Source organism: Monodelphis domestica, chromosome 2 (assembly GCF_027887165.1).
Source record: "Monodelphis domestica isolate mMonDom1 chromosome 2, mMonDom1.pri, whole genome shotgun sequence".
NCBI classification, from domain to species: Eukaryota; Metazoa; Chordata; class Mammalia; order Didelphimorphia; family Didelphidae; genus Monodelphis; species Monodelphis domestica.
In genome coordinates, this window is record NC_077228.1 from 470722872 (window position 1) to 470747886 (window position 25015).

The following is a 25015-nucleotide window of genomic DNA, read 5'->3' on the forward strand; positions in this document are numbered from 1 at the left end:
AACCCTGACAACAGCAAGCTGGTGAAGCTCTGAGTTATTTATTAACATCACATTCCGTACAAGAATGGCAAGTTCTTAGGCCAAGCAGACAATAAAAATGGGACTGAAGGAGACCACAAAGTGATTTCAAACATGTGATGTTGGTGCTGCCTACTAATGTTTAGTCCTGACCACACATCTGTCTTTCCCACTTCTTCTGATTGCCTTCCAACTATGGGAACCACAGGAATTGACCACAGGCAAGAAAGGCCATGAATTCTGAAATATCAATTTTTGCCACAAAGTAAATGAACTGGCCTGTTAAAGTGCACCTTCAGGATGGAATAGTTGCACTTTGTATTTAAAAACAATTCATTCTGACATGTCATTTACTCTTGTTGGACAGATCACTGTCATACAGACTTACACTATCTTGGCTTTCTATATATGTTTACATATTTGGAAGCAAGAGTCTCTGAAAATAATTTTTCACTACTTAGGATCTCCACCACACAAAATCAGGTATCAACCATTAGATGCTAGCTTTTTAGCAGACAAGAAAGGGATAACTCAAAATTGTGAGTCATGACATCAATGGCAAACAATAGCCTTATATCATTTCTATCTGTTACCAACTAGGAAGGCTCAAGATAATATTTTATTTTCTTTCTGAAAAATCTATGTAGGCAGACATGTTTAAAGCTATATATAGAATGTCTTCACAATGAACATATCCATCTGATAATAAGTTACAGATAATATAGTTGTTCTCCCTAATTCCTATCTGCTGCTAGCCTTTCTGCTTTCTAATTTATCCTGTACATACCTCTGTCTGACTTTATTACTCTTCTGCTCAGGAATCTTTTGTGACTCCCTACTGCCTCTAAGCTAAAATACAAGAGAATTTTTTTTTACAGATAAACAGGAGCAAATATCTACCCAGCCTGTAGCAAGAGGTTAGATACCCTGATGTCTGGGAGTAACTTACTTTAACTTTGAAAGCTAATTGATCTCTTAAATTCAAAGTTAAAGAAAGGTTTTGTATAAAAATTATTTTAGTTAATAATTAATTACCATTCAATTCAATCCAATAAACATTTATTAAGTGCCTATTCTATGCCAGACACTGAACTATAAAAATAACACTGTAAAAATGAAAATTAAATCTCAAATATAAAATTTTATATTTTAGGAGATTTATTAAAGGATCATTAGAAATAAAGGAATAAGAGGGGTACAAATAAAGACCATGTGCCCATGGCTAATCAATCCATTTAAAATCCCATGTGCTTAGCTTTCCACTGCCATTAAGCTTGCCAACAGGACCAAAAAAAGGGAGGACCCTCCATGTCCCTGCATAATATCCCCTGTCTACTGGAAGTACATAATGACAGGAAGTCAGTAGGCTCCCAGGAAATGTAGTTTGTTTTTTTTTTTTAGGGTAAAATATTTTCAATTATACAGCACTAATAGTACAAAAATAGAAAAGTCAATCCCTGTCCATAAGGAGCGAGCTCCTTAAGGATAAATTTTAGGGTTGAGACTGAATATATTTTTATTTAGTTGCCAGGGACTTAAATTCTAAATCACAATGAAATACTCAAGTCAGAATGGAATTTTATGATGGTTTATTTACAATAGAAGGAAGAAATTAAGAATGAGAGAGAGAGAGAGAGAGAGAGGGGAAAGGGAAGATCTGTTCCAGCCTGGTCTGAGCCAGGGGAAGTTCAGAGGCCTCAGCCAAAGGGCCTTCCCAGAAGATTAAATCTAGTTGGGCTTCCAGCCAGGAGGCTTCCTCCAAGATGAGGTGTCTCCTTGGAGGCTAGTGCCTCCAGAAAAAGCCAAGGGAGTCAGCCTTAACATTCACCACGTGGTCTTCTAAGGGAAGCAGTCTGAGGTCCCATGCTTGAGCTTCTCCAAGTCAAGTTCCAATGCCAAAGTCAAAATCCCCCTCACAGGAAGTGATGCAAAATATAAAGGCAGTTCTTTACATCACTTCCTATGTCTCACATGTACCAATGGTGGCTTAAACTTGACTTTGTAAGGCCCAAGGGGTCAGTCAGTTGTTTCCAATTTGTCACTTGCTAGCACATGCGAGTCATAGACTTTCCTCCCCACACTTAATCTTTAAGTGAGGGTGTATACATTCCTGGTTGCTAGAATTCTAAAGACTAAGTAGGGTGGAGTAAATCTAAAATTCATATAACATGCAAACAAATACATACAGAGCAAGCTATATACAACATAAATAGGAAATAATTCACAGTGAGAACTCCACTGGAATGAAGAGGGGTTGGGAAAGGCTTCCTATGAATCAAGGATTTTAGTTGGGGCTCAAAGGAATCCAGAGAGGTTACCAGTCCAAGTGGATAAAGAAGAAAATTCCATGCTTGGCAAGATAGCCAGAGACTATGCCTGGAACTTAGAGATGAAATGTCCTATTCATGCAATAACTAGAAGGGCAATAATACCAGGTCAAAGAGTGTCTGTTGGGGAGTAACAATAAGAAGAGTGGAAACACAGGAAGCATGGAGACACTTATATAAACTAATTCAATTAAGTAGAAACAGGAAGACACCACAACAATCTAAATGAAAAAATAATACCAATGTGAAATTGGACACTATAGTTAATTATACCCAAGCTTGGCCTTGGGAAAGGGAAAAGAAAATGTAAAACCTTCATTTTGTCAAAGAGGTGAGGCACTCTGGGTATGAAAAGATGTTTCCATGTTATCAATTATGGTTGATATGTTGGGTTAATATTTCTCAAGTGACTATCTAGATTACAGAAAATGGCAAGATAGTTTTTGAAATTATTGTCACATAGAAGCAAAAGACATCAATAAAGCTATGGATTTATTTATAATTATAATTATATTTATTTATTTATAGAAGGGTAGGAGGGTGATGATGGTGAAAAAAAGGATTATTGTAAATTTGAAGATGGAGAGAAGTGACCAGGGAAAATACAATAAAAATCATTTTACTATTTACATTTTAAAGCAAATATGTAATTAATTACATCAGATTCTAGGAGCATCAAAATCTATTATTATATTATCTGACAAGAGACTGAATTGGGACTAGGGAGAGGAGGCAGAGCAGTAGAAGTCTATCCTCTAATAGATACCAGAATAATTGTATCTTATTTCCTACAAATCCTGTGAGTTTTATTTAATTTATATAATTTTCAAAATTATATATGTATGTTTAGCTACATACATATAAATAAAATAAGTTTAATTAAATTTACTATGTACATATATTTTCATAATAATACTCATTTATCAAGGCTTGCTGATTTCATCTGTGTACATCTCTCATATATGTCCTCTTCTCTCCTCTGATATTACCACCAACCACTCTGAGGCAGCCTCTCATCACCTCATACCTGGATTATTTGGATTATTGCAATAGTCTGCTGTTGGATGTGTCTGCCTCAAGTTTCTCCCTATTTCAATTCATATTTCAATTGGCTCCCAAAAAGATTTTCCTAAAGTGCTCACCTGGTCGTGTCACTCCCTCCCCCCAACACACACACACACACACACACACACACACACACACACACACACACACACACACACACACCAAACTACAGTCATTTCTTATTGCTTTCAAAACCAAATACAAAATGCTCTTTTTAGCAATTGAAACTCCCTGTAACCTACTTCCCTCCTAACTTTCCAGTCTTCTTTTACCTTACTCCCCAACAGACACTTTTTGACTTGGTGATCCTGGCTTTCTGGTTAATGCATGAACAAAACTCACCATCTCTAGGCTTTGCCTAGAGGCATTGTCTCTGCCCTCCACCCTCATCCCAGACCTGGAATTCTCTCCCTCCTCCATTTGTACTGGTAAATTCCCTGGATTCCTTTAAGCCCCAATTAAAATTCCAGCTTCTATGGGAACCCTTCTTCAAAATTTCTTCATTTCATTGGGGTTCTCACAATAAATATTTCCTAATTATCTTGTATATAACTTGCTTTGTATATATTCATTTGCATGTTGTCTCAGTCATTAAATTGGAAGCTCCTAGAGGGCAGGGATTATCCTTTGCCTCTTTTCATACCTTTAGAACTTAGTTTAAAGCCGTGAGCATAGTAATCATTAAATAAATATTATTTGAATTGAATAGTAATAAGTCAAGTGCATTTTGATTTGGGAACTCAAAGAAATGATGAGAGTTTGGGTGTGTTGCTCTTCCTACTTAAACATTTGGTCAAGATCAAGCACTATGAATCAAGGTGGAATAAGACTTCATAGCAGTTTCTAATTGGTATGGAACCAGAGAGGAATTCTGTAATGATGCAACCTCAAAACATTAGGGGGGGGGGGGAAACACATATCTACAAATGGCAAAATTGTTAAATACTAACAATGACCTTGGAACTTACCCAAAGTCCTATTCAAATTACTCATCATGCTGACAGAGTGTATTCTCCAGGAGGTTCTATAAGATTATAAAGGTTTTATGTATGTGCTTGGTAATAAACAGTGCATGCTGTTCAAGGCATAGCCCAGCTAAGAAGAGAGAGATTCACCACTAGAGATCATCTAGTAGGTGAAAAAATATTATTGAAGGACACTAATCAACAAATTCACAGATAATTTAAAAATAATAGCTAATAAAAACAGCTAACATTAGTATAGTACTTGCTATGTGCTAGGCACTGAGCTAAGCAGCTTAAAATTATCTCATTGGTCTTCACATCAGCCCTGAAAGGAAGGTGCTATTACTATTCTAATTAGACAGATGAGGAAACTGAGGCAGATTAATGTAAAGTGAATTCCTCAGGGTCACATGGGTAGTAAGTGTCTAGGTCGGGATTTAATCTCAGTTCTTCATGACTCCAATGTAGCATTCTATCCACTCAACTGGACTAAGTATACAAAGTGGACAACCATATTGATAATACTACAGTTTTGATGGTGATTCATTCCATGTTACCTCTAAATAAATGAAATTGAATCCATTAACAGTAGCCCCTACATCCACCCAGGGCAAAGAACACTGATATGGACTTCCTTAAGACTTATGATTTCTGACTTCACATAGTGAAATTATCTCCTGGAAGAGAGATTGGGTTGATTCTGCCTAAGCATAAATGAAATAAATAGACCAAAGGGAAAAGTTACAGAAATGTCTAATTCTACTCAAAATTTCCTAGCCATTAGAACTGCCCTATAGGGGAACTGATAACCTTGGGGAAAAGTCATCTCTAAAGGAATTAAAATAGAAACTGGAAGATCTTAATTGAGAGATATCATTGAGACGTTTCAAATTTTGAGTTAGAGAAGATTCTTTTTGTTTGTTTTTTTCCAGTACCATAATTTTTTTGGCTCTATGACACATAATCCCAGAAATCACAAAATATATCAAATCAAACAATCTATGTTGAAGTGCTTTATATAATGCTTCATAAATATGCATTAATATTTTATGATTTTACCTACCAACCTTAAATAATAAAAACATGGGAATGAAACTTTGAAGTCAATGGCAGGATTTATCTTACACAAGGAGGAGATCAACCTAAATTGCATTTAAAACCATCCATTGAGGTTATGACATTATAAAGGACATTAACATTCTGTTTCTAAAATACTTATATTACTCAATTCAAATTAATGAAACATGAATAATTCAAAAGCATTGGAGGAACTTGAAGAATACCTCTTCACATCCCAGGTAATCAGGGACAGAGATAATTTCAAAGTGAATAATTTTGCTTCAATGATGAAAAAGAAGTAGAAAAAGACATATATGCAAGAAAGAACATAGTACTTCTAAGATTCATTGAAATTGATGACAATTACATCTGGGCAATTTAGTCCTTTCCTACTTTAAATAGTATTCTGCTTTACCATACTCTGTAATTGAGCCAAACTGGCCTGTTGTGACATTTGGGATGGAATATTTCCCATCTCCCTATCTTTGTACTGGCTATCTCCCACCAACATTGCACTGCTCTCTTATCTTTTTTTCTTGAAATCTTTGGTTTCCTCTAAGAGGCCATTTAAGCACCACTTTCTATATGAAATCTTTCCTAACCCATTTATCTGCTAGTGTTCTCTCTTCCAAAGCTACTTTGTATTTATTTTGCTAATATTATTTATATATATATATATATACATAATGTATATTCTTTATATTTAGAATATTTACATATTATGTATAATATTTGCATGTATAATAAATAAAAGCATTTTCTTATTTATGTAAAATCCACTATTATAATGTAAGACCTTTGAAGAAAGAGACTCATTTATATTTGTATCCCTGGTATTTAGTACAGTGCATGGTACATAAGAGTTTAACAAATGCTTGTGATTGATTGACTAATTTCCACTTCTGATTATTTAAGTGATTAGAAATGATTAGGTTGGCCCTCAAGAGAGTGGATTAGGTAAAAGAACTAGGAGCATTTTCCTTACAGAAGACTGGTGGAGGGCATCAAGATAGACTTTTTGATTGTCATTTGGAGGAGGGAATATATTTGTTCTCCTAGTCCCCAAGTATGCAACCAGGTAAGAACAATAGTTGGAAAATTCATCCCCCAAAATTTAGTATTTGTAAACGCAAAGAGAAATTTGAGGTGACCAGGTAAAATAGTAGATAGAGTACTGAACATAAAGACAGGAAGACCTAATTTTAAATCTAGCCTCAGACATTTACTAGCTAGGTGAAACTAGGCAAAAAAAAAAAAATCACTTAAATTCTGCTACTTCAGTTTTATTCATTGCAAATGTAAAACCTCCCAGTGTTATTTTGAGGGGAAAAAATGGAAAAAATGAGAGAGTATTTGTAAAGTTATTTGTAAACTATAAAATATTCATTATGATAGATTTTATTAAATTTCTGAAAGTTAAGCTATCCCAAAATAAAATAGGCTGCATTGAGAGATGTTGGGTTCTCCTTCAGTGTAGATTCTCAAGCAATTTTTTTAATAATCATTTGATAAGAATAGTATGGTAGGAGTTCAAGTACAGGTTAAATTAGCTGCTCACCATGAACCCTTTCAACTGTTGAATTTTACGATTCCATGACAGAGAAAAATGCCAGATATATTTCATCTTGAGACAGCATTCAACTGGAACATTCTTCTCTCTCTTTCCTTTCTATACCTGATAAATCATTAAGTTTTGTCAGTTCTTCCCCCCACCCCCATACCAGTCTATCTCTGTGATTTTACTTTTCCTCTCCATTTGTACAACTACCACATAAGTGGCTTACCTACCAACCTCAACTTAACCTGGGAATGATTTTTTTCCCATTGGCAAGATTTGTCTTAGATAAGAAAGACATAAAATTAAGTTACATTTAAAACTATCCAGTGTGCTGAAAAGAATAATGAACTGGAGGAATTCTATGTGAACTGGAAAGAATTGATGCAGAGTGAAAGGAGCAGAACCAGGAGAACATTGTACACAGAGATTGATACATTATGGCACAATCGAATATAATGGACTTTTCTACTAGTAGCAATACAATGGCTCAGGACAATCCAGAGGAGCTTATGAGAAAGAACGCTATCCATATCCAGAGAAAGAACTGTGGGAACAGAAAAGCAAAAGAAAAACACAATCAATTACCTAGTTCAATAGCAATATGATTAGGGTTTTGATGTTAAAAAATCATTCTACTGCAAATATGAATAACATGGAAATAGTTTTTGAACAATGATATATGTATAACTCAGTGTCAGCTCTTGTAAGAGGGAGGGAAGAAGTGTGTGTGTGTGTGTGTGGGGGGGGATCATGAATCATGTAACCATGGAAAAATATTCTAAAGATAAAAAAAAGAAAAAAAACCTATCCAATGAGGTTATACAATTATAAAGGATCTTAGCATTCTGTCTCCAAAATTGTTATATCACTCAATCAAATTAATGAAACAAAATTAATTTCTATTAATTGCATGTATGGAATATCACAATAGATTTTCTCTTTGGTCTCCTTTTTTAAGCAGTCTTTTCCCTCTCAATTTTAAGGGTTCACTGAGAAGATATGCTATATAGTGATGATGATATAAAACATTTTCCTCAAAGTAGACAAAATCTCTGATTGCACACACAAGATCTTTAAGCAGAGTAAGCCAAACTTTAAATAATAATGTTGTTGTTCATCCTTTGTTTTTGAAGAGAACCAATGATATCACAAGATATCTTGACTTGTCCTTGATGTGTCCTGATGATTAAAATACTGGACGTCATAAACTGTTACAGATAAAAGAGTGGTTGGCTTAAATTGTGACCGCAGAAAATATGGTTTTGAGTGTCTTGTCAAATATAAGGTGGTCGCCAGGGGAAAATTCCCAAATATTAAATATATTCAAGTCAGCTGGGTTTTATAGAGATTTTAATTAATACAAATGAGGAATTAATGAAAGAGAGAGAGATAGAAAAAGGAAATAATGAGAAAAAGGGCTAGACCAGCCTAGGCCAGCATGATCCAGCCTAGGCTGAAAACCCTAAGAGAGAGATCAGTCAGTCTTTTATCCACTCACCACAAGATTTGTCCAAGCAAGATTCTAGTGTTCAGAGAGACACCAGCTGCCTCCTCCAATTCAGCTTTTCCCAGCTAAATCTCCTGAGACCTCCTTTTTGGGAATTTTCTCCTATGTCACCTCCCCTAAGTTCTCATATCTACCAATCACAGTAGACATTTTCCCAAAGGACAGACCATTCTTAATTCATACCTGAGTAGACTTAAACTTTTGATTAAGTTCACACCTGAAAAAACCTCTGAGTAAGTTCTCACCTCTTTGCTCCTTGTAAATTCACAAGTTGCCTGACCTTTATAGGTACTTAGCACCCTTTTGTATTAGATCTAAAAATAGGCACAGCTTAAGAACTTTTGCCTTACTATAAGTATGGGTTTAACTATTTTTCATTGTTCAGCAAGGAGTTTCTTCCCCTAAAGCATGCTTAAGTAGGGGTGGAGTAGAGGTCTCACACTCCTGATCTAAGTTCCTTCATTGTTTAAAATGGGGAATAGTCTTAACCAAATCTTATGAAGTAGGGTCTGAGAATTTTTAAGATTCACAGACAAAAGGTAAGGTTTTAAAGAAAGTTCATTTCTTCCATTCTTCTCTGAGATCAAACTTGGGAGTCATTTTTTTCAAATAAAAATAATAAAAGTCATGAGTAAAGTTAGCACAGAACTGAATCTAATAATGATAAGATGATATGTGCTTGAAGTCTGCCATGATTCTAGTTGTAGACCTTAGAATCAACATGATTAATTTTTTAAAAGAAAGGGTTTTGCTAAATCCATTTTCTCTAACAAGAGTCTTGTTATACATTTAACAAAGTGGATCCCCTTGTTTGTGCCAATCTAAAATTCATGAGATGTTCAGTCCAGCCTTCTTTACCATCAGTCATTCTCTCACATTTGAAACATACCATCCTATTTTCAGGTGGCTGATTGTATTTGACCGCCAATTCAACTCTACTGTCGAGTAATAGCATCAGCTGGTGCCCAATCCAGCAGTTGAATTGTTTGCCCAGTCAAAACAAACATTTTGAAGCTTCCCATTTGTGGTGCAGCATGTGTGAAGGTAACACTCCATGACTGACATGGCTTCAGCAGCACAATAATTTAGGTGGAACAAAATAGACATTATAGTCTTCGCAGCTATATCATTAGACTGTGCTTTTGGCATCTTATTGTTTTTTTGCAGTAGTTAAAAGAGAGATGAATGTTTTTAGTAAAATCTATCAAAGACAAAACTGAATATAGCAATAAGAAAAAGAAAGGGAGCAAATGTATATTATTTTGCTTCCTGTACTCTACCTGCAAGTCAAATTGGCATCTTGCTCGCTGCAGATGACATTCCATCTCCCTTCTCCATGTCTTTGTTATAGGCTCTCCTTGTCTTCTTCTTGATCCCTGTCTCATAGAATTCTTCACTTACTATAAACTCACCTAAAGTACCTCATCCTACATAAAGGTAAATCCTGTCCCTTGCAGTTGCTAATGCTCTCCCTCAAAGAGCTTAATTTGCAGTTACTTTTTACAGAGTCTGTTTTTACTTAGCTATGTACATATTGTTTTCTCACAGGAGAATACAAATTCCTTGAAGGAAGGGATTGTTTCTGTTTTCTTTGTACCTCTACTCCCATAAAGTAGGTGCTTAATAAATGCTTTTCTAAGTAAATAATACCATAGACCTCTATCCATCCCTGGACCCAAGTAGACAATCTCATAGTATTCCATCAAATTTTATCTTTATGTCCAATTTCCTCAGTGATTTGTACTCTGAAAAATATTATTAACAAACCCAGTGGATGATAATGGCTTCTAATGTTCAACGCATTACCCTCTCCTTGTCATTTTAGCAAAAACTAGAGGCTTTTCAGAATTTGCTTTCAGGAAACTATCCAGGGTGCATCTAGTTGGTTCATTGGATTGAGAGTCCCACCGAGAGAAGGGAAGTCCTAGCTTCAAATATGACTTCGGACCATTTCTATCTGTGTGATCCTGAGCAAGTCATTTAACCCCCATTGCCAAGCCCTTACAGATCTTTTGCCTTAGAACCAATACATCGTATTGACTCTAAGATGGAAGTTAAGGGTTTAAAAAAAAAAAGGAAAAGAAGCTATTCAAACTAGACTAATGGTGTCCTAAATTTAACTGTAGAAGAAGCCTCAGAGACCTTCACCTTAAATTAAGGAAAGTAAGGCCCTCAGAGCTTATTGCTTGCCTAAGTGATCATATTGGTAGTGAGTGGTAAATAAAGGATTTAAAGCTGTAGTCACCAACTTCTCAGTTAATGTTGTATTTTCTCCACTGCACAATAAGACTGCCAACTCTCAATTGTGACCTATTATCAACTGTGAAACTCAGTGAGTCACTATTGTATTCATAAAGGTAGTCAACAATACTAATTAACACGAAGAATCATAGGAACAAAAAAGAAAGCAGAAATTTATCCACATATAAAAGCATAGGGTGTCTACCTGGAATACTGTGGGGAATTATGATCATCATAAGAAAGCACAAAGAAGAAACAAGGTTTATGAGAAGGCATTTAAAATGATTAAAGGAATAGAGGGCAGATTCTTTCTAAATCCCTCATCAGAAAATAGACTGTTCTGTTCTGGAGAGACAAAGAGACAGAGAGAGATAGACATACCCACACAGAAAGAGAGACAGAGGCAGAGAGAAGGAGAAAGGAAGACAGAGAAAGAGAGTGAGAGAGAAAGGCTAAGAGAGACAGAGACAGAGACAGAAAACAAAGAAACAAAAATGAAAAGTTATTGCAGAAATATCAATAATGTTATTGGCAATAGTGATTATTGATAATATTTGTAGGAGTAAAACAATAATAGTGCCAACAACAATGACCCATTAGTACAGTGCTTTAAAGATCACTATGTTCATTCTTCACAAGAGCTTGATGAACTTATTCTATCTCTATTTTTAAAGATGAGGGAACTGAGGCTTAAAGAGGTAAAGATGACTCACAGAAGGTCCATAGATAACTAAAATTTAGGACTGGAATAGACTTTGGGGATCATCTAAATCTGATACTCCCATTTTGCAAAAAAGGAGAGGTTAATGACTTGCCTGTGGTCACACAAATAGTAAATATTATTGATGAGATTTTAACCTGAGTCTCCCAACTCTATGCCCATTTCCCTCTCCAGTCCTCCACAAGGGCTAAATCTCACAGGCATTTGTATTGCATTTTAAGACTTTTAAAGCACTTTCTTCCCAGTAACCCTTGAGGTGGATAGTGACAATATTCTCATACCCATTTTATAAATGAAGAAGCTGTGTTTCCGAGAAATGAAATGATTTACTGGCTCATTTCTAAGAAAGTTATAATTATCAGAGTCAAGATCTGTACCTGGATCTTCCAACCCTTTCCACTACACCATGGCCTCTAGCAAACATTTAGAATGTCTATTATGTTTATACCTAACCTTTACTGTTGTAGCTAGGTGGCACCATAGTGCCCCAAGTGTTCTAACCTGTCAGAAAGATGAGTAAATTCATTTCAGACACTAGCTGTATGACCCTGGGCAAGTCACTTTGCCTTTGCCTGCCTCAGTCTTTTCATCAGTAAAATGGAGATAATAATAGTACTTCCTGGAGTTGTTGAGAGAATCAATTGAGATAATATTTGTAATTTAAATAAATTTAAATTAAAAAAAAAGGACTCAGCATAGTCCTCAGCCTGAAACAGAGTAAGGGTGCCATAAATGTCAATTATGATCTTTAGTCCTTATAATTATCTACAGACTCATTTGGATAATGATCCAAAATTATATCTTAAGAGAAATCTTGGGGCAATGGAAAACGAAGTGATTTCACAGAAGTATGGGAGGCCTATATTTAAATCTAATGTAGAATTCCCTTAGAAATTACTTTGAAATAAAAATAAATTATATTTGGTGAACATTTTAAGCTATGTAAAGCACTCTCCACTGAAATATTTGGTCCTGAGAATAATCCTTAAAGGTAAGAGTGATAGGTATGATGATCTCTATTTTACTGACAAAAATGAGATTAGGATAAATTAAATGACTTGCCCAGGGCCATATAAACAATGAACACCTTGGATAAAAAATTATTTTTGTCTAGGTTCAAGTTTAACTTTCAATTTATCATACCCTGAATATAGGTTGAAGAATACCATTCTTCATTTTATTTACTCCATAAATTTTTCTTCAGCGTGATATCTTTTTTCCCCCATAATCATGATGAACATGGAAATATGTATTATATGACAGCATATGTACAATATCTAGATATTACCTGTCATCTTGGTGAGGGGAGAGAAGTGGGCAAGAGAGAAAGAACAGGGATTGCAAAATGTAAAAAAATATAATTATTAAAATTGTTACAATGAGAAAAAAATTAAAAAAAATTAAATTCTATTTTACCACCTTGCTACCTCAAGTCTTTCTTTTAGCTCTGTAGGGTTCCACCAAGCTTTCATATTCAATAAATTTCTTTGAAATATTTTCTTTCATGTCCAAAACAAACAAAAATTATGGTACTTGTTTTTAAAAACATACATAAATCTTCCTTAAGCAACACGTCACGAGAAACTCTGTGTGCAATGGATAGAGTTCTGGATCTGCTAGTAGTAAGATCTGAGTTTGATCTAGTTTCACACTTTTACCTTCTGTGAGACTCTGGTGAGTAAGTCTCAGCTTCAATTTCCTTATCTGTAATATAGTGATAATAATAGCACTTACTCAGTGTTTTATGAAATGAAATGAAATAAATCTGTAAAAGCTTTCCAACCCTTAAAACACTACCAGAATTAATTGAATATTGAGTCTTTTATTTTTATTCTCTATAAACAATTCTTGGTGATTTTCTACTGTTTAAGGGAACAACAGCCAAAAGACAGAGTTAATCTTTTGTGTCTTTAAATAATATTTCTAGTTTATTTTGAGAACTGCCTGGTACACGATTTTACTCAAGAAAGAAATAAGTGCTGCCTTGAAATGATACCCTCTGTCCCTGCTCCATTTGGTGCCCTTCACCTTAAAATGTTCTTTTGGTTACATTACATTACAGGGGTCAGTTATCAAAATGGCACCGTGGAGGAGAGAGCTCAGAGAATAGAAGGGAAAGAGAATTCAGATGAAAACATCAGAGAGAGAAGGGAGAAAAAACACTTATAAAGGAGTAAAGCTCAGAAGCCGGGAGATTACTGAAAATTGCATGACACTGTAACAAAAGTGCAAAAGACATACCTTGAGAATCTATTTGAAAAAGAAATGATAAATAGGTTAAAAGGATTCAGAAAAAGAAAGTACCTTTAAGGGTTATTCTTTTACCTATTCCATCTTACAGAAGAGAAAACTGAGACCAAGGGAACATTGTAATTTGGCCAGAAAAAGATAGATACTAAGTAGCCAGGTTAGATTTAGAACCCTTTTCCCCTGTCCAACTCCAACAGTCTACTGTCAGAAAATATTTAAGACCTTGATTGTTCCAACTGAGTACAACCTATTAGATTGTTTTCATTGAATACAACCTGAAGTGAGTATTTATCCCTGTGGCCAAAGGGGAGCAAAGGCCTCTATTCTATTAGTATCTACTAATTTATGATAAATAGTATGATACAATGGAAAGGGCTCTAGATTTGGGTAGAAGTCATAGCATGAATTAAGATTTCATTTTTTTTCTTTAATTTCTTATTAACATGAAAATACTACTTGATTTCAAAAAATGGAAAATGTCCAACTTGAATAAAATGATATGATTATTTTTAGTTCTGAAAAGAAGCATAAAGATTATCTGAGTGATTTAAATGGATTTCATGCTTCCAACTCTAAGATTTTGTTTCCAGGCTAACCTTTTGACTTTCAAATAAGATAAATTGAACTCTAGAAAAAATAAGTGACTTATCCAGTGTCTCAGAAGAAGCAAGTGGAAAAGCTCATGCTATAATTCATGTTTCCAAGTTTCTAGACCAGTCTTTTTTTTTTTTCCATTATACCATGCCAGAGGAAGAAACTGAATGGAAGAAATTTCTATTCAAAATAAAAAAAATTTTTTTGGTTGAAGCTATAGTAGGATACAAAAATTAACAACAACCACCAAATGTAATATTGTGCTTTTTGGACAGATAACGTGAATGATGAATTCAATTCAATTCAATATTTATTAAGTGACTACTATGACTTGCCCCAATTAGTATGAATAATGAATCTTTTGGGATCATGACATTATTCACATTTGCACTATTTGGAGTTATAATTATATGTGAAAAAGTAGTCATTGTTTTCAGCTCACTAGAAATATTAAAAGAAAATTTGTAAAATTTTTGCATTTATTTGCTAATATAACAACAAAGGGTAAGAAAATGTATTTGTGATTAAAGAGGCAGAGTCAAGATGGCGGCATAGAGGCAGAGAAAGTTCAGATATCTGAAAACTCTTTCTTACTGATTAAAAACCAAATGCTCCTAGGGGACTGAAAACCAAACCTAACAATAGGACAGAGCCAAGGAACCCTCATTCTGGACTCAGCTTAAAAGGTATGCCCCCCAAAAGCCTTAATTGAAGAACACCCAGGTGTAAGGGGAAGGAAGAAGGAAGGACCAGGACCCCTCCCGCACTTACATTACTGAGCCTCCAGCAATGGCTAGAATCTCTGGGTGGGCAAGGGCACTAGCCTGGAGGGAGTACCTTTGTGGGAAAGCTGTTCCAGGCTCAGGTCTTTGAACAAAGGCTGTGGAGAAGCAGCTAGAGAAGAAGTGCAGAGCAGGCAGCCTAGTTGTAGCAGTGGAAACACTCCATATGCCTCCCCACCTTTCCTAAGGTTTTGGCCTCAGGGCCCATCCAACTCTGCAAGTTCAACTTCACTGGGATTAATTATCAAGTCTTCAGAGGACAAGGAAGTTCAAGCTCCAATACCCCTCCCCCAAAGACTGCTCTGAGAGCCTTGCTAAGCTCCAAGGGTGAAGGTTGACAGAAAAGCCCAAACCCACAGATCCAGCACATAATGAATGGAGCAAGACTACAGGCAACTACAGGGGGAAAAGAAGGGTCAAATATGAGCAAACAACAGGAAAAGAAAAAAGGAAATTACAATTGACAGCTTCTATCCAGTCAATGAACAAAGAGCAGGTGAAACAGAGGAAGATCAAGGAACACCAAGAAAAAACACAGAAACTGCAGTGAATTGGACACAAGCTTTGTAAGAACTCAAAATACAATTCAAAACACAATTAAGAGAGGCTGAAGACAACTGGGAAAAGAATTTAAAAAGCAAGATAAGTCATCTAGAAACAGAAAATAGTGTCTTGAAAGCCAAAATTAATCAGCTTGAAAATAAGGCAAAAGAGATGAAAGATCAGAAGAAGAAGGATGACCAAAAATCCAGGGGTGAAATTCGGTCATTAAAAATTAGAATATAACAATTAGAAGCAAGTGACTTCACAAGGCAGCAGGAAACTATAAAACAAAAATCAACAGAATGAAAAAATTCAAGTTAATTACAAACTGATTATTTATAGAAAGTAAAAAAAAATAATTGTTTTTAAATTTAATATCATACCTAAATATAAAAATTGACACAAAAATAAGGATATAAAAATTATTGTTACTTAAAATATTTTAGCAGTATAGACAACTGTCTTTGCTTTCTTTATATCTTCATACATTTGTTTTGAACTTTACCTGAGACATTATCTAGTGTCAGTAATACTTTAAATGCTTTACTTTTATCTTTGAAATATTTTTCAATAGCTATGCTAAAATAACTTGAAAACCAGTCTTTGAAAACTGATTTATTTATGGTTTCTTATTTGATCACCAAAGAACTGGAAGTGATTGATGATGGTAGCCTCTTAAGAGTATGAGGATTTTGAGACTGATAAACAAGTTTTGGTTTTCATTTAAAAAGTTCCCATCTGCATCGTCTCATTAATAAGCATTAAGCAATACTTAAGTTTATTTATAGGTGTGTTTTTCCCCCTTTCTTAGAAATATAAACATTGGAAAATAATCCTTTTCCAGATTAAGAAACACTACAATCCCACACTAAGAAATTCTTATGCAGTGTGTCTATCATTGATTGTTTTCTCAAAAGCATCAGTATATTTTGCTGCCAGGTCCTCATCTACACTGGTTACCTTTCTGGTCATTATCACATGATGCAGTTGAACTTAATTTTTTAAATAATTGAACTAATCAAAATTTGTGGCAAAAATTTCTTGACTGTTCATTTTATTTCCATTTTCTTTCACTGCCTTAAATAAACTAGACACCTTTATTTTGAGAGAAAGGGAATGATTATTCAGTTATGAGCAATGCACTTTGATTTCATGCTTTGATCCATACAATGATAAAAAACTCTATTTCTATCATCCTAACATTTCTATTTCTTATATTAGTTTACACACCACAAAATCTGATGCAACTTTGCCTTTCTCTTTTATTTCACTTTTGTGTTTGTAGTATTTTTCACCACCCATTAGGCATTCTATCACATTGTCCATTACTATGACAATGTTCATACAATTCAGTTACACCAAATTTTTGTTCTAAAGTAAAACAAAACACTTCTTTTTTTGCACTGACAGTGTTTCCATCAGAAGGATTTTACCTTTTGTCCATTTTGCCAATGGTTTAAAAATTAATATAACTGTTGGTAATATGATATATAGCAGTGCATCACCTCCAGATGTAGGAACAGGAAAGTGCAGACTGATACATAATAGCAGTGTGTTATAATTCACCCAAACCACATGCATTATGTTAGTTGAATTTTGTATTACAAAGTGCCTTCTATAATTTAAAAAATTCTCACTAAGTTAAAATTTGCATTATTCAAATTCACATTGATCGATTTTCTCCACCTTTCTGGAAATTACAATCTGCATGAAATCTGAGCTCATCAATATGAGTAATAATACTCATACTCCCAATAATACCCAATACTCCAATAATATAGGCAGTAAATGAACCGTTGCTTCTTGTTTTATGCACAGGTCACCCAAATTCTTAACCTTCAGAGGGAATCTATTCAATAAACTGAAGACTTTCATCTAAGACTTTTAACGTTCTATGGGCAGAACTAGAAAAAATAATAATAAAATTCATTTGGAAGAACAAGAGGTCAAGAACATCAAGGGAACTAATGAAAAAAGTTTGAAAGAAGTAGGTCTAGCAGTACCAGATCTCAAACTAAAACTGTCATCAAAAGAATCTGGTACTGACTAAGGACTAGAAAAGTAGATCAATGGAGCAGATTAGATCCACAATATATGGGGGGGTAAATTACCTTGGCAACCTAGTAGTATTTAGTAAACCCAAAGATCCCAGCTTTTATAATAAGAACTTACTCTTTAACAAAAACTGCTGGGAAAATTGGAAAACAGAATGGCAGAAGCTAGGTATAGACTAATATCTCACACCCTATAACAAGTTAAGGTCAAAATGGATACATGATTTAGATATAAAGAGTGATTCCATAACCACACTAGAGGAACACAGAATAGTTTACTTGACATATCTTTGGAGAAGGGAAGAATTCATGACCAAACAAGAGATAGAGAGATAAAATGTAAAATGAATAATTTTGATTATATTAAATTAAAAGACTTTTGTACAAACAAAACTAATTTAACTAAGATTAGAAGAGAAACAACAAACTGGGGGAATTTTTTTCTGGGGGAAATGTCTCTGATAAAGGTCTAATTTCTAAAATTTATAAAGAACTAAGTCAAATTCATAAGAATACAAGCCATTCCCCAAATGACAAATGATCAAAGGAGATGAACAAAGTGAAGAAATCAAACACATCAATAATCACATAAAAATGTTTTAAATCACTCTTGATTAGAGAAAAGAAAATTACAACAACATTGATGTACCACTTCAAACCTACCAGATGGGCCAATATGGAAGTAATGGAAAGTGGTAAATGTTAGAGGGAATATGGCAAAATTGGGACACTAATGCATTGTATTTTCCATCAAGCTTGGCTTATTAGTTTTTCCTTATATATGACGTTCCATCAGCCATCTACAAGCTTTTGCACAAACTGTCCCCTGTGTTCAGAATGTTCTTCTTCACCTCCATCTCTTAGAATCCTTAGCTTTCTTTAAGGCTTAGTGTAAAAAAAAAGTGTACCTTTTACATAAGGTTTTCTTTTTTTAATATTTTATTTTCCCAATTACATGTAAAAATAATTTTCCACACATGCATTTTCCAAAATTATGAGTATCAAATTGTTTCCCTCCTTCCCATATCTGGGAAGGGTAACTATTTTGATCTGGTTTATACATGTATTATAATACAAAACTTACTTTGATATTGGTCATTGTTGTAAGATAATACTCATATAAAGCCCAAACCCCAAAATAAAAATACAACTACACTAAAGTGAAAAATAGTATGGTTTGATTTGTTTTCCAACCCCAACAGTTCTTTTTTTGAAAGTGGATAGTATTCTTTGTCCTGTCCTTCAGAATTGTGCCAGATCATTGTATTGCTGAGAATAGCTATCTTTCACAGTTGATCATCCTCTAAGTGTTGTTAATGTGTACAATATTCTTCTATTCTGCTTATTTCACTCTACATCATTTCATGGGGGTCTTTCCAGCTTTTTCTGAAATTATTCTCATCATTTCTTATAGCACAATAGTTTTCTGCCACCATTATATACCACAATTTGTTCAGCCATTCTCTAATTGATGGACATCCCATCAGTGTCTGTTTCTTTACCATTACAAAAAGAGCTGCTATAAATGTCTTAGTACAAATAGGTTCTTTACCTTTTTAAAAATTTCTTTTGGATATAAACCTAGTAGTGATATTATAGGATCAAAGGCTATGTACAGTTATATAACCCTCTAGGTTCATAAGGTCTTTCTTGAATATATACATTTCTTCTCAATATAATAGAAGCTTCTCGAGTTTATTTAACTGGATTGACTTTGATTTTGTAGCAGATAGTTGGTAGAGTGGGTATAGTACTGAGCCTGGAGTCAGGAAGACATGAGTTTAAATCTGACCTCAGACTTTTACCAGTTGTGTGACTCTGGGCAAGTCACTTACTATCTTTAAGCCTCAATTTCCTCAATTATAAATGTACATACTATTAGAATTCTTCTCAGAGCTGTTGTGAGGATTGAGATAATATTTGTAAAGTTCAAAATCATATGCACAGAGAAAGACTTTTTGTCATCTGCATCTGAACTCCACATAATTTAGTGAAAACTATGTTTAAACTGAAATAGTCTGACATAAGATTAAATATAAAGAGTAATCTAGGTCCTAGATTTTATCCTTTGAGCTATCTCGAACTCTATCAACTAAACTATATAAGCTCTACAGAATTAGATGAATTATATTTCAACAAATATTAATTGTGTCTACATTGTGGAAAGGGTCTCATGAGATGTTCAGGGAAGATGAATACCTTTTCCATGAGGGCTTGCTGAGACCTCTTCAGAACTGATTTCATCTTTGGTGTATACCTATCACCCAGCTCTCACCTGTGTCTCCAAGAAGCTGCAGCAAGAGCAGTGGCTAAACTCTGATAAATTATTTTGGCAAGCAAACTAAACCAAATTGAGGATAACTGACAGACCTCAGACTTGTCATTTAGTTAGGGACAAGTCTCCCTGAAGCATATGAAGACTTAGCCCCTTCCCCCTCAGTAGAATGAGTGGAGAGGAACAATTTGTTCCAATAGCCATGAAGACAGCAAAAGCAGGGACTATGGAATGCTTAGAACTTGGTTAGACATCAAAGAAGCCACTGCATACTGAGCCATCACCATTCATTTTATTTTCTTATATCTTTACTTTTTATCTAAGAATCATGCCAAAGTATCAACATTTGGGGTAAAGTGACTTGCCCAGAGTCATAAAATTAGGAAGCTTCTGAGTTCAGATTTGAACCAAGACCTCCCACCTGAAGGTGTGGATCTCTATCCACCAGCCACTTAGCTGTCTCTCTCACCAATCATTTTGACTTTTGCCTCGCTGCTGGACTTTAATTGAATTGGAAGAGAGAGTTGGGCCGATTCTGTCTCAATTTAATTCAATTTATGTGAGTCAAAAGACATCATCCAACAATGTCATTTTGGACCTCTTCAAGTACAAAGTCCAACAGCTAATTGTGTGTGATACATAAATGCAGAACAGGTTTTGCCAGTTGCTATGGCTGAAAAATCATGACCTCTCGTCCAATGTTCTGGGGATCAGACTCTGAAACTATCCAGGTTTGTGCTCAGACATCTAATGTACAGGACATCATAAAGTCAGTTCTCTAAACCTTTGTACGAGGCTGGAAAGTGATAGAATCTGCCCCACCTCCTAGTGACAGATTTAGAGGAAGCACGTGGAGGTATCCAAAAGAAGACTTCTCTGGAAAATATTTCACTAACCACAATGACGGAACTTTTAGAATTCTAACTAGAAATTCTTGTGACTATTCAAGCAGCAAGAAAAAGATGTGCAGTTGGGCAAAGGGCTGCCATGGAGGTGAGCCAGAGATCCTGGGATGAGGCTTCTAAGGAGGGTGGGATGAGGGAATGTTTCACCTCAGAATGTCTTCTGAGCTCCCCATTTTAATCAATATTCTTGCTAACTAGGTGTTAAGCTAGATGATTTCTATCATGCTGAGAGAGTTCAGGTTGAAAGTACTCTCTAAATTCAAAGCCCTAGAAAAAGGCCTAGTTGCCTTTCTCCTTGTTATAAATTTGAAGATCTTGTCACCTGTTTTACTCCACCAGTTTGCATTTTAAAGAAAAGGTATCCTAGCTGTGTGACCCTGGGCAAGTCATTTAACCCCCATTGCCTAGCCCCTACTGCTCTTCTGCCTTAGAACTAATACACAGTATTGATTTTAAGACAGAAGGTAAGGATTAAAATTTTTTAAGTGCAAATTTTCTTAACTTGGCAGCCGTTAAATGAAATAGATGGCACTTAGCTCAAACACTCCTCATGATAAAGCATATTTGTTAGTTCGAACCTAGTAAGTAACTTTTAGAGGAGTTTCTTCTGTGGAGCACAAACTTTATTGACAAGGCTGGTTCTCTATTCCATTATAAATCAAAACAAAAAAAAAAACTTGGCAATGACCAATGTCATGATTTGGATCCTAGATTCCTATAAGGGCTTGTCTGAGGATATAAAATCAACACCTTAATTGCAGCCATAAATAAAGAAGAATTCTGTGTAAACTATAGGGAACAGGTGAAATATGAATCACAGACAGCGACTTAATTCCACTGGGAACATGGTCTGTATAAGGACTGCCTAACTGGGCCTCAAATTATTTGAAAGGATATTTCCTTTTTTTGGGAAAAAAATCATGGTTTCTGATCCAATTTTGGATCACCATGGAATGTGAACTTCCCTCAAAAATCCCTTACTAAGGACAGGATTTTAGTGAGACATGAACAAAGAAGATGCATAAACTAAGTTGACTGATGAAACACCCGGAATGTCCGCTTTTACCCAAAGGTCCTGAATTTTAATGGGAAAAGGAGAGTAACAGCCCCCAAATATTTTCCTATTAATAAAAAATATTTTTTAGTGAAAAAAGTTGGGATTAGATGTTTGTGTTAAATTTTCTGTACCAGAGGGCAAGATATATTTGAAACCAAGTAAATGATTTGGGGAATTGCCTCAGAATGATCACAGACATACATTATTTTACAGCAGAGTCCTCCTCTCTGGGTTTGCCATTGTTTATGAGGCTTGATCATATGGTCCACAGCTGGGAGTTATGTAATGCCAAGGACCCTGAAATGTTGATAGGCATAATTTCCACTGCCATCTTAAGGCAGAGTATAAAAGAAATACATCTGTATGCTTACATACTTACATATGATTTTCTTTTAGTCTGACAGAATTCTAACTAAACTTGGCACTGGGCTTTAGTCACACCCTTTGGGTGCCCCCAAATGACCCTGAGCCTGCCTAAGGCTACAAAGATGGGAGTAAGGGCATCTGGGCTCCAAATGGTTACCCACTCAGGGTAGACAAATACAGAATGGTTCATGCCAACTCAGCATTTGCTAAATGTTAGCTTTATAACACCTTCAAAGTTTCAAAATTCTGGGCTTCTTTAGGGTGGTGGTATCTTGCAAGTTTGGATGGAGTAAATCAGACTTGTTTGTGCAACATCATTTTATTCTCATGACTCCTTTTGAAGAAAAACTTATATTCCTACCAATATAGTTTTAGAAGCTGGAAAGTCTCCTATATCATAGGCAAAATATATGTTTTCTCTGTCTGTCTCTTCTTTCCTTCTTCTGTCCTTTTATTTTCCTTTTTTCTTTCCTTTTTATCTACATTTTTCTTTTTTCCTTTATTCTTCATTCTCCTTATTTAACTTTGTAATACATTTGAATAGTCAAGAAAAATAAATTTATACATTGACTATTTCTGAAAATGTTATTCTGTATCAAGTTCATCATCTTTTTGTCAAGAGGTAGGATGCATGATGCTTCCATCTGAGGAACAGTTGTGGACAGAAGTGAGCAATCACTGTTTATAATGGCCATCTATGCACTGGATTTATTTAAAAGTTTCACCACGAAAATCCTGGGGACAAAGGAATTTCTACTTGGGTGGAACTTTGAGATGCAGAGTGTGAAAAGAAAGAGTGAATAAGAAGGACAAGGAATATGTGGCAAATAATAGTGTGAGTTAGAGACAGAGTGGATGAGACCTGAAATGAAAATAAGTGTTAAGAGATTAAGCCTGGATATTTTGTTAGTCTACAGTTGGGGGAATAAGCCTGTAGGTAGAAGAAAAAAAATTGATTGAACAGAAAGGGCATGTGAAATCAAGGAGTACCTAATGGAGTGTTAAGAGTACTTGCTGGGCCCTGGATTCTAATACCCTCTCATTAACTAATATTGTGATATTAGTTTTCTTGGGCAGTAACAGCATATGATTTGCTATTTTCTAAACTCTATGGTGTCTGCTTTGGAAAAGGGAGCCTCCAGATATTGCAGTTAGATTATGAACTCAAATATGAGTATAAGTGGATAATAAAATGGTGAAAATTTCACTCATACAGATGTGAAAGTATAAAACACTATGAGCTGTATACTTAATAAATTAAGAGGAAAATAAACCTGCTTTAGAAGTTACATTAAAAAAAAAACATTTCATTTTTTACTTTCCCCATGCTACATTTACACAAATACAAGTAAAGTCCACAGGAAAACACACCAAGCTTAAAGCACATATGGGAAAAAGTATTTTACAGCTCTTATGATCCTTTTTATAGTCATCATGATGATTCCCTTAGCTGTTCTGTAGCTTTTCTCTTATACCTTTATAAAGCCTTGAACTTGCCTTTCTTCATCATACCCCCTCTATTTTCAACTCATTAAGCAGATACTATTGCCAATCACTGATGTCCTGAGGATGAAACTAAGACATTGATGAAAAGTTCAAAGATGGATGAGCAGCCATATAGAGGGCTCAATAAGCCCTCACACCAGGTGTGTTAGTCCTCCTTGAACACCAATACATCCCATCTCCAAGCAATTTTTTTCTCAGAGGCTTGACTGAAAGTTTCCATCACAGAGTTCCAATATATTCAAAACTATGATTCTAAACTAGCTTCTTGGTTTTATTCGGGTTCCATAAGGCTTGACCAAGTTCCTCAACCAGTTCAAATAGACTAAAAGAATACCTGATCTATCTAGAAAAAAATGTCTTAACTGAGGAGAAATGTCCATACCTTGTTGGTATCAGGTTCATACAGTTAACTGATTGATTAATTGATTCAATTGAGATGTGTTCTCATTGGACAAAGAGAATAATTTAAGTGGGATGATGTTTATTTCACTGACTGTCTCAATTTGTTCCCATTTTTACTTTTGTATTTGTATCTTCAGTACTTACCACAACACCTGAAACATATTAGTCTCTTACCAAATGATTTTTAAATGATTTTTCCATTGATTTTATGTTTTAATTCTAAATTGCCTGATATTATGTCCATCTTGAGGATAGGTTATCTAAGTTGCCAATGAGCAGGTACATTAGATAGCTTTCTCTCTTCTTATTAGTAAGAATAACTTTCTTATATCAAGCCTAAATATATCTCTTTACAAATAATAGTCCTGCTTATCAGCACCAGGAAGTATAAACATTTAGTGTGTAGGCTAGATATCTTACCCTATTCTCTCTCTGATTTTTCTGATTTTCACTCTTTCTATATTTTATGAATAAATTGTTAAAAATCAATCTCTTTGGAATTAAATTCCTAGTGATCCTATTCTTAAATAATCCAGTCCAACCTTTTATAAAACTCCTCACATTTCTACCCTTTACATCTCTCATCGTTACTCATATGGGGCTAACAACAATATTTTGTATATTCTTTTCACTGGTTATAATTTTCTGACCTTCCATCTCTTTGCTTTACTCCTTCTAAATATATTCATCCTTTTTATGACCTTGATTTTATCCCCCCCTTTTATCACTCTATCTCTTCCTGTTCATCCAATTCAACACCATTTTATTAGCTTAATTTTTCCCCTCACAGACTTAATTCTGCAGTCAATCATAAAAATCT